The sequence below is a fragment of the Lissotriton vulgaris genome, chromosome 3_1 (genome assembly GCF_964263255.1).
Source record: "Lissotriton vulgaris chromosome 3_1, aLisVul1.2, whole genome shotgun sequence".
Classification (NCBI taxonomy): Eukaryota; Metazoa; Chordata; class Amphibia; order Caudata; family Salamandridae; genus Lissotriton; species Lissotriton vulgaris.
In genome coordinates this window covers 1,483,694,811-1,483,706,549 of record NC_141689.1, presented here as the reverse complement: position 1 = coordinate 1,483,706,549, position 11,739 = coordinate 1,483,694,811, and the positions used below count along the sequence as shown (strand labels likewise).

The 11,739-nt window shown below is 39.6% G+C and overlaps 1 long non-coding RNA gene across 1 annotated transcript; it reads right to left on the bottom strand.

Moving 5' to 3' along the window:
• Nucleotides 1-770: 770 nt before the first annotated feature.
• Nucleotides 771-2,588, bottom strand: LOC147728052 (uncharacterized). The gene is made up of 6 exons (XR_015309531.1): nucleotides 2,405-2,588; nucleotides 2,240-2,317; nucleotides 2,050-2,138; nucleotides 1,860-1,952; nucleotides 1,682-1,771; nucleotides 771-1,244 (listed from the first exon to the last, which is right to left on the bottom strand). It is a non-coding gene; the product is annotated as an uncharacterized LOC147728052 (long non-coding RNA).
• Between the last annotated feature and the right edge of the window lie 9,151 nt (nucleotides 2,589-11,739).

The window sequence follows — 11,739 nt, the reverse complement described above, 5'->3', positions numbered from 1 at the left end:
CATTTAGTCATGGATGACGGTTATTATGCCATTGGAACTATTATGCCAGGAATGGGCACAACTATGTCAGAGATAACACCCTTATGATGGGGGCTAGGATATACATTTGGTGGTCCTTGACACCAGGTGTAGCTTTCAAGAAGCAATAATGTTTATTATGGAGGCACATCAATGCTGATGAGTCTCTTCATTTTCTCTGGTCTGAATCATGACCTGTTCTCCTCAGGTCTTGACACATTTTCACTCTGACTCCTGCGGCCCCACATTTTGGTGGGTCAGCACTCATTACTGCACAGGCTACTACTGTTGTACTTCTTTTACGGTCTACTGGTCACACACATGTGACTGATAAAGCAGGGATACAAGATGGTCAATCTTCTTGTGGCTTAGTTATATTGAGATTAGGTACAGACTGTCAAGTGGCAGACCCTATAGACCAATACTTTGTGTGTTTGAGTGTTTAGTATGAGTTAATGCCATAAGTTTGGCTGGCTGGCCCTCTTAGGATCTTGAGATCAGCAGTGCTGCTTTCTTTAATAGGCACCTACTCTCTGAAGTGGGCTTGGCTTCACCTCTCTTAGAGCTACTTTGAAGGTACTGGTTAGCTACCAGTAGCTCACGAGCTACTCGTTGGAGACCCCTGGTGTAGATTATACAATGGTATAATCACGGTTTCCCTTGGCTAAGTTAAATGAGAACTGAAGCCCAAATATTGGTCTTAGACACAAACAAATAAAAGTACAATAATAAGCATAACCACTTTCTTAGTATAAAATTATATAGTATTTTATTAAAACAATTGTCAATTCATGGCCACATAAACAAACATTTCATAAAAATAGAGTTTGGAGAAAAACTCTATACCTAACTCATAAAAGTTTCACCACATAATTGTATTAAAAATCATGCATAAGACATATATAGACAACATTAATAAACAATTTTTCAAAGGAAGACCTGCTCAAATCAATATAAAAACAATAAGAGGGGGAGAGAAAGAAAACAAATACAGACATTCACAATTTGTCATTCCATATTGCACATTAATTTCCGCATTTAACTCAAACCCAGACTCGATTTGTTCTCGTTGTTCTTGGGGCGAGTTCGGTTGTTTAATTGTGCACAAGTATGCGTCGGCGCGTTTCGATGGTCTTGTTAAATGTGTGCCATCTTTGTCAAGACTTCTATATATTGTTTAGTACTCTCCTACTTTGGCACTGGATGGTTGCCTTTGTACAAAAATCCTGTTGGCAAATATATTTAAATAAATATATGGCATGGAATTACATATTATTTTTATTAGGCACACTTTATTCATCATGCTCTTCAATTTTCTTGCTATTATTGAGGGCGTATACCTTTTATTTTACACATTTACATTAAAAAAGGGTTTTAAGACAATTATCCGCCCAACCTTATAGTCTGCCAGCATGACATGATCTATAAACATAGTTCTGTTTAGATGTTCATTTAAATCACTCCTTCCAGTTCTACCATTATGTGGGCTTCTGTTCTTAGATTTCCCTTATTGTTACACAATGGTACCGCCATGCTTAGGCATTAGAGGGGGCACAAGGGGGGGGGGGGAATTGGAAAAGGGAACCACCCCTCCCTTTTGTTTGGGTAGTGTTTCACCCTTTTATCTCCCTTATAAAAGCATTGAAAGGGAGCGATAATTTACCTCAGAACATATTTCTTTTATTGTTCACTGCTTTATACATCTTGTTGTGGGAGATTACATTCATATTCTTCACTCGGTACTTCGCCTGATCTGGAATAATTATTATAAGGGAATGTGAGCTGTAATATCATCATATTATCCCTTGGCTCACTTTAAACTGATTAGAGTCTTATGTTACCTGTTAATTATATCTCCCCTGTTCTTAATCGACAGCCAAATATTCTTTATATTGGGTCTGGGGATGTAGAGCGTAGAGACGAGTATCTCACACCTACGACATAGACAGAAGTAATATTCATGTCGGTTGTGATAGGTTATACGCATGTTTTAAGAACTCCTAAACCTGATAGGTCATATGGACAAAATACCTCAAATGTAGGTGTCCTGTATGTGGTACTTGCGTTGCCCTCAGCTCGCCCCTCGCTGTGTAGTGAGGTTCCAACTCCCACGTTATTACCTGAAATGTAGGTTGGAAATTGATGTATTTTTTAAAAGTTAAAGGTTCTTTATACTTTGTTGAACTATTCAACTAGGGACTAGCAATTCATGATCCCTTACCTCTTGCTGGCTGAGTCTTGGGATCGGGTGGTTTGACAAAAAAGTCGCCGTGTTTTCTCACTGGGTTCAACTGGCGTTCTTTAAATGAATAGAGATGGGAAGGTACCATTAGTTCACTTTCCCGCTTGAGCTATACTATCCGCCCCCGGGATTGTGACTCCTTACCTAGAGCCCGGCTGATCTGTAACTTCCACCCGCCCGTATCGCATCCAGCCTCCTCGCGGTCTTCCGAGAAAGTGTTAGTTTTAATGGGCGGTTTTGGGTCTTTTTAAACTTTGCTTGCGGCATGTTATTGGCCCGTATCTAATTTGAACCAGCTGGGTCCCTTTATGTCAATGCGCGAGCGTTGTTTTTCTGTCGGAGCTCGTTCTGAGTAGCTTCCGCGTTCCGCGCCTCGTTTTGAGTTCATGCACGCCTCGTTGTGGACTTATTTCCGCGTGCTCTAAACCTCGTTCTGAAAGGGTATTCATGTTTACATTGTTGAATGTATCAGCTGTCAGCCCTATTTGCAACAGGGTCGTATTTAATCATGTACTACATTATTCGGATACTAATTTTAATAAATTCTCGGTTTCAGTTGTGCCCCCTATATCATTTTTAATACTCATTGTTGTAGTTGTATTACGTCCCTACAAGGTATTTTACAGATGTATTCTTAATCTTACAGGTTTGTTATTATTTTCGTCCATTCTTCCCTAGAATGAAGTCCATTATCAATGGTGTCAAGATGGCATATAAACCATTGTTCACGTTTTTTTCTTTTAGCCTCAAGACTGCCACCACGTCTGCTTACAGTTATTTTTTCAAGAATGTACCATGTGAATTCTTCACAGCCATGTTTATTTTCCTGATAGTGCTGTGTTAGGGGTGCATTCTCTTTCATGTTTTTAATCGCTGACTTGTGTTCTAACAGTCTAATCCGTAGTTCCCTGCCCGTCTCCCCTACGTAGCCTAAGCCACAAGGACAAACAAGCAGGTACACCACGTTTTTGCTCCTGCAATTGTTCAGACTTCTGGGTACTAATGTTTTATTATTGAAAACGAGTTTCTTAGTGACGATGCAATTAGGGCAAATCGCGCAAGACCCGCATTTGTGGTTCCCGGTTGCCTTTGCATTGTTTGTTAAGGTTGTTTGAACAATGTCACCAGGGTTTTTGTATGTTCTCACTAGACTGTTTTTGATAGTTTTGTTCCTCCGGAACGATAACAGTGGTTTGGGTAATGGAACAGTCAAGCCACTATTGATAATTTTCCAATTCCGGTATACAATATTTTTGATTTTATTGCTTAAGTTAGAGTACTGGCTTACAAAGACAATCCTGTCTTGTGCTTTATTGGCCTTCTTTCTATTTATGTCTAACAATTGATCCCGGTCATAAAACCTTGCATGTTTTAATGATTGTTTAATTAGTTTCCTGGGGTATCCCCTCTCTTGAAGTTATATTTCCATGGTTTCTGCATGTTTATAAAAATCAGTTATATTTGTACAATTACGTCTTAAACGATTATACAATTTCAAAATTGCATATTGCCTCAACCCAAACTCAATACAAGCCCCACTCAAAGTCCTACATATGTTTAAAACATTCTACTAAAAATAGTAAACGAAGAGAGACTTAGGAATTGAGCTTTCTCGTTTTTTTTGCTTTCAAATGCGCCCCCAGGGCAGTGTGGGCTGTCATTGACTCAATTTATGGCTGCTCATATTGGCCACAGCTGCAGCAGGCTTAAGCCTGCGAGACAATATGTGAATGGCTGCAAATATACCCCCATCGTAGCAGTCCTCCTGTGGGCGTAATCAAGCTAAGAGAAGCGGTTAACAATGGTGCCTTTTTGCATACAAAATAAACATGTTGGTCTTTTAAGGTTGCTCTGACTGCTTTATAAAGTACACATTGGCCTTTTTACAGCCAGAGATGGGTTTCAGTGCCTCAGGGAACCAACCTGAAAGAACAAGCATTTAAATGCACAAACGGGAATGGGGGGGGGGCGGACGAGCGAGAAGGCATCGGACTGCAGCCGGGGTTAGAGGAACGGAAAGAAATTGCCTCGCAAAACGTGAAACTGAAACGAGCAAGCAGCTTTGTCTCTGTGAGACACAAAGGGAAGGGTCTGCTCGGGGAGAGACACAGAGAGAAGGGGGACACAAATAGTGCTTACCCAGAAATAAAGGCCACAGTATCATACCGCCATTAAAAGATCAAATCCCGGTGGGTGTGGCCAAAAGGAAGCAAGGCGGCAACAAGGAGGGACTAAGAAGCCTAGAAAAACAAAAGGATAGGGGGGTCTATGAGGGTTAGTTTACCGACCTCGACATCTCATAACCCAAACTACAGCACAAATAAAATTAGCAGGAGATGCCTAGTCAAAAAAATGTGTGTGTTGTACTGAAGTTTGAACCAAACAAGGGTCAACAAAATGAAATGACACTGGGCTGAAAAACTCCCATCAGCCCACCATTTTGGCGGAATATCATATATATATATATATATGACTATTCAGTGGCGCAGTGTAGTGTGCACATTGCACTGCGCCACTGGATAGTCATATTTTCAGACTATTCGGCGTACTTTTAATCTTGACACTAGAACAGTGCCCATTAAACGTATTTTCTGTTCTAGTAGTTATTTTTATATAATTCACCTTCTTTTCACTCACTTTTATTTAGCACTGCACATCATCAGCACCACTTGAAATACACTGAGGCTAGTGGTTCATCACGGTTTTCCATCTCTGCACCATCATTTGATGGGTTGGGCAAGATTTGGACCTACCATCCGTATCCCACGTGATGATATTCCGCCATAATGGTGGGCTGAGGGGAGTTTTTCAGCCCAGTGTAATATCATGTTGTTGACCCTTGTTTGGGGACTAAGAAGCCTCTTTTTCAATTGTAAGCCTGCGTTTTGCATGCAGGATGAAGCCAGCCAATGAGGAAGATGGGCGGGGCTTCAACTCCGCCTCCGAGAGCTTTGGATTCTGAATTGATTCCAAGAAGCTCTCGAATGCCGAGAGCAGTGCGTTCACGCTGCTTTCTCCAGCCGAGACCTTAACTCCGCCTCCGAGAGCTTTGGAATCTGAATTAATTCCAAGAAGCTCTCGGATGCGAAGAGAAGGGCATGCACGCTGCTTTCTCCATCCTAGACCTTAAAAGTGAAACATCACCCAGTGACAGAACATGGGGGGGGTAAGACGAATGAAGGATCTGTTCAGAGACATATTTTCAAGATTAATGGCATCCAAATGTTGCTAAAAGACACAGAGAGAAAATATTGGAAAAAAACGACTTACTATGATTTGGTTTTTACCAAATGATAACTGGCAGTAGGCTTCCACATTTCTACCAAATAGTTTAGTTCTCGGAATAGGCATTCTATGAATTTGTTTTCTCTGAAATCTTGGAAAGTAATTTCAATCGCATTCCAAATATCTTAGCACAGAAGAAATAATCTAATGAAAATCTGATGCTTAATCAAGGCTACATTTCTTGCCCCTCTAAGATTAATACTGGTTTGTTAGACCTAACTGAAAGGCAAACTAACTGGCACTTGCTGCGTTCATAGCCATTCCCACTGAGATGAGATCATGCCAAAGGCAGGAAATATCTAGCAAGGAAGTACATGATATTGAAACAATATGCAGCAGACCATGCGAAGTGACTTCCTACATAATAATGTGTCAGCAATGTATAAGATTTCCTCCTCAATATTGCACTGCAAGAACTGCCTGTAGGGTCCAGATTGCAACCAGGCATAAGCCCTATCTGCAGGGAGTAGAAACTCATTGCACTTCACAAAAATAATGAATTTACTTCCAAACAACGTTTAATATTTCAGCATGCTGATTAAAGAGAAACAATAAAGCACTCCTTCCATGGTCAGGTAGTTACTGGGGCACCCTTTATTATTTTCCATGTCTCACACTTGAGGGGTAATTCAGGTCTGAGGTCAAGTGAGGACTGCTATCCTTTTTTACTATGGATCATGCTTCAATAGAGAAGTGGTTAATTTTGCAACTGATTGAGTCATATTCTGGCTGTGATTATGCCTTATTAAAATGAAGTTGTTATACCTGTCATCCTTGTCTTAGTCTTCTGGATATTGTTTTTGTTGGCTTTAGCACTATGTATGCGGTATATGCGGTATATGTTACTACGTGTACCTAGGTCCTGTAAATTAAATGCTCCAAGTGGGCTTGCAGCACTCATTTTGCCACCTATTTAAGTAACCCTTTAAAACATGTCTCAGGCATGCCGCTTCAGCCTGTAGTGCATTTTTAAATTGACAAATCTACCTGGCAAGATAAACCCATTGCCAGGCCTAAACATTCTTTTTTTTTAATGCATATAAGTCCCCCTTAGGGTAGGTCCTAAACAGCCCATAGGACAGGATGCAGAGTATTTAAAAAGTTGAACACATATTTTTTACTTTTACATGTACTGGTAGTGAAAATCGCCTAAATAAATGTTTTACTATTGCAAGGCCTATCTCTCCCATGTGATGATATTGGGTTACCTTATTACATTTAATAAATACTAACTTTTGATTGGGAATGCTCATTCTGATGCTGTTACTGCTGAGGGTGACTGTAACTCTCAGTATCCACCACTGAGCCCATAAGGAGGAGCGCCAACATATCTAGCGTGCCTTTAAGCATAAGAAGAACCGCAGGAGTGGAGTGTTGATTGATTGGCAGGCATCAGACCTGCCCCCTCCCTGAACACCTTCAGGAAGGTCCTCAAGACCTGGCTCTTCGGCTAACGGAGTTGCGAATCCCTCCACCCTCAGCGCCTTGAGACCCTCACGGGTGAGTAGCGCACTAAATAAACCCCTTATTGAATGCTCATTCTGCCAATGCTGGTGCTGCATTTGAAGTGTGAAAAGCTTCTAGAGGTTTTACTTTGAAGTGCACTTGTTTCCTGCCTCCCCTGCCCTAGCTGCAGACTAACTACAGGGTGCATGCAATTCTTTGTGTGAAGGCAAGACACAACTTATTCACGTGTAAGTGGGGCGGTGCCGAATTCCCTCATCCCATCCTGCCAGTGATGGCCCATTCAGGTACACATAAGCTCTCTATTGTATGGGGCTGTCTAAGAGGAATACACAAAGTATTCCTATTTAAAAGTTACAGCTTATTAAATGTAATAAGGTTATCCTGTGGGAAAGATAGCCCTTGCAGTAGTGAAAAACAAATGTAAAATATTTTCACTATCAGGACATGTAAAATGTAAAAGTACATGCTTAGGGTCTACACGAGGGGTGTCATGTAAATTAAAACGGAAAATGGAAGTTTATTTTGCCAGGTTAAAATGGCAGTTTAAAATTGCACACACAGGCTGCAATGACAGATGTGAGACATGCTTGAAAGGGCTACTTAAGTGAGTGGCACAATCAGTGGTGCATGCCCACTAGTAGCACTTAATTTACAGGCCCTGGGTATTGACACGTACCAAATCACAGGGGACCTATAAGTAAATAAAATATGCCAATTGGGGATAAGCCAATGTTACCATGCTTTAAGGAGTGAGCACATACACTTTAGCACTGGATAGCAGTGATAAAGAGCCCAGAGTCCTAAGGCCATCAAAACCGAGATCAGCAAAACAAAATGGAGACAGAAGGCAAAAGGTTTGGGGGAAGATCACCCCAAGGCTGCCAGCCCTAACACTTGAAAAAAAAATATTCCACAATGAAAGGAACAGGGTGATGGATGGACTGTTGAGTGTTCCCTATTGTTAGAACAGGAGTACAGAGTTTGGATGTGCTCAGCCATCCAAAAGTCTCTTTCTTTCAATGCCAGCACAGCCCCTCTTAATATAGTCTGGGATTTCTTTAATGCCTACATAAGGGATGTAACTGCTCAATTTGTGGTTCAGAAAAATAATACTGCTTGGAATAAGGAGAAAATGGTTCTAGGTGAATTAATATCTCTTGAAATAACCATTGCCAGAATAATCCAGAATCAGGATAATGGAGAAAGGGAGCTATGTTTGTGTCTGGTAAAGCAGAGGCATCACATTGGCCGCACACTTAGGGAGAATGTGGCAGCTGCTCTCAGGGCACGTAAGAGATCAGAGTATGAATTAGAAGAACAATTGGTAGGGTGTTTGCTTATAAGAACAAAGCAAGCAGCAGCTTACAATAACTACTCTCCAGGGCAACAATTGTCAACTTTTCTCTCGACTGGAGGACAGAGTGGAAGGACATATTTTAATATTCAAGGCTGTCTATCAAGAGTTTGAAAATGTTGTGCCTCCATATGCAGAGATTGAAGCTAATCTGGCTAAAATCAATCTAAAGCAGGCTGACTATGCGCAGCCAGGCTGCAGGACAGGGAAATCTCTGTTGAAGATTTTAAATATGCAAAATTGGCTGTAGCTGCTGGTAAAGCAGCTAGTGATGATGGCATACCTGCCAAATTGTATACAACTTTTGTTGATCTTCTTCCATCTTCCATCTATTGCCAGAAGATATCAGGTTTCATACATGTGCTAAAGATTCCCAAATTTTAGAACTCTGTTAACATAGCTATTTTTCTGAAAAGGGAAGCCATTGGACCAGAGATGGAGATAGAATCATATCAGCTCACATCTCACCTCAATGCTGACATCAACTTTTTCTCCTCTAAAATACTGGCTAATCATCTCAGATCCATTGTTGAAACGTTGGTATGTTCTCAAAAACATGGGTTTATCTCCTCTAGAGATACTTCTACACATTTTAATACAGCAGTATCACTGTTTGATGCTGCTAATGTTTGGGGAGTAAGGCCTGTGTGACCCTATTGGATGCCCAGAAGGTTTTTCAACAGAGTTTCATGAAACTTTGCTATGGTAAACTTTGAGAAAGATAGGGTTTGGTCAGGTGTTCTGTAAGCAGGTACAGTTATTGTATAAAGATACTGATGCCGGAGTCATAGTGAAGAGACACTATTATGATTACCTTTCTACTCTCTCCTATTCCAGGTCTGCCTGATATCTCTGTTTCTGTATGCCATTAATCTGAAGCCACATTTGTATTTTATACAGAATAAATAGATATTAGCCTACTAATTCTTAATGGGTACTTAACCAAGATCTCCACCAATGCTGATGATGTGGCAAATTATTCCTCTGTCTTAGAAAAAGCTGTCAAGCTGATTTGTAGTAGAATCAATGGAGTTTGGTGAGGTCTCTGGCCAATTATGAAATTATGGAAGAAGAATCAAGTGTCACTAAGCTAAGAGTATATCTGTAGATGAAAAACTACAGCAGGGTGCAAGACATTGTCAATTTAAATTATCAGGAGCTTATATAACAAACTGTTGTTTTGTTGCACAAATGGCACAGGCTCTCCATAAGTTATGTCAGATATTGTAATATAATGAATGTGGTAAGACTTGTGAAGTTTCTTTGTTTTCAAGCTATCCCCTTATGTGTCACTCATCACTTTTTTAGGAGATTAGATTTTGCAATTAATTGCTTTATCTGGTCCTATAGAAGGACGAGAAGAGTGATTTGTAATTTGCAACTACTCCTGTAAAGAGGTGGCTGGGTTCTTCCTAATTTTAAATGATATTATTTGGCTGCTGTGGGCAAGTGTATGCTACTGTTGATTTCCGATGAAGGGTACACAAGATATTTGGGCATTTATCACCTTGCGTTAGAGTGGGAGGTGGGGTTTTTCCCTCAATATATTGATCCGAACTGTTTTTAAAAGTGTCAAATTTAGGGATATATTGGATGCCTTGAAAATCTGGGGGGAGTGGTGTAAGATTTACATTCTTTGAATTATCAACTGTTATACAGAATTTTGCAGACATTCTTTCCTTCCTGAAATTATACATGACTCTGTACTTGGTTGGCCTTGCAAAGTTTGAGGAACAATGGACAACTTTATAAAATCAAGATGTTTTGTAGCTTTCGAGATATGCAGAAAAAAATCGATCTTCCGCAACACTTGTTTTTTTAAATATCTGCAGATGTATGTTTAATTTCAATATGGCTTTAAAGAGATAAACATCTGTACCAATCCTAATAGATTTCTTACATCTCTTTCTTGTTTAGAAATGAATAAAATTACTATCCGAGAATTCTATAATGTCCTTTCATCCCACAGAGTAGAAGATCTGGATCTGCTAGCAGATGAATGAACATCTAAGATTGGTCATGCTGTCCATTTGGAGATGATCGAACAATCCTTTTAGTTGGTCAACACAATCTTGCTATCTTCCAGGCTTAAACTACAACACTTTAAAATGGTTTGCTCTATTTACTACACTCCAGAAAAAATACCAAAATGGAACGATGAAGGGCAGCTGTCATGCCTAAAGTGTATATTAGAGAACCTAGATATTGTGAATATGTTTTATACTTGCTCAGAATTCATGGTTTTAGTCCCGAAATTAGTGGGTATGGGCCCGATTCACAAAACTAACTGAAGACAAAATCCTAAATTTACTACGATTTTGGTATTCACAGAAGGCACTTACTCATTTCGGTATTCACAGAGGTTAGGAGTCCTAACTTTAGGACTCCTAAATGCCTTCTGTGAATACCGAAAGTCTTAAAATTAGGATTTTTCTAACTTTACTACTACTAAACTGAGAAAAATCCTAATTTTAAGACTTTCTGTATTCACAGAAGGCATTTAGGAGTCCTAAAGATAGGAGTCCTAACTTTACTACTGCTAAACTGAGGAGAAAAATCCCAGTTTTAAGACTTTTGGTATTCACAGAAGGCATTTAGGAGTCCTAAAGTTAGGACTCCTAACTTCTGTGAATACCGAAATGAGTAAGTGCCTTCTGTGAATCCCAAAATGAGTAAGTGCCTCTGTGAATACCAAAATGGTAGTAAGTTTAGGATTTTTTCTTAAGTTAGTTCTGTGAATCGGGCCCTAAGTATCTAGTAGTCTGTAGATTGATCTCATCTTGAATGCTGAGAATATCGTTAAGTTTATCTTTTGGATTGTCCCCGACCAATATATTCCAATTTTTTTTATTGCAATGGACACTGCTAGACACAGAAATCTTCCAGTCTACCGTCCATGAAAAATTGGTGGACACTTTTTAGTCTTCTATTCGTGATGGAAGCTGCGATTCTGAAAGTAAAAAGGAAAAATGGTCAAAAGCGACACAAGACACTTGGGAGCTTTTTATTATAACTGATAACGTATTTTTTTTATTGTCTCCTATGAATTTGTTGATATGGATCAGTTTTCGTCATATAAGTGTATTTGTTTTATATATTCAATGTAATATACGCCTATTGAGATTTTAAATATGTATTTGTACCTTTATTGCTGCCCTATTTTCCAATAAAAAAATGAGAGTTGCAAACATAACCACCTGATTCTTTTAGAGCTCCTAAACCTAATGTGACCCGGCCACATGGAAGGTGTTTTTGGATAAAATTGAAACGTATCCTTTGCCATCTTCACTAAGGAACCATGAATATGTTAAACATATTTTTCATATTTTGGCATATGAAGCTAAATTATTTGAATGGCTTAGCTTGACCGGTG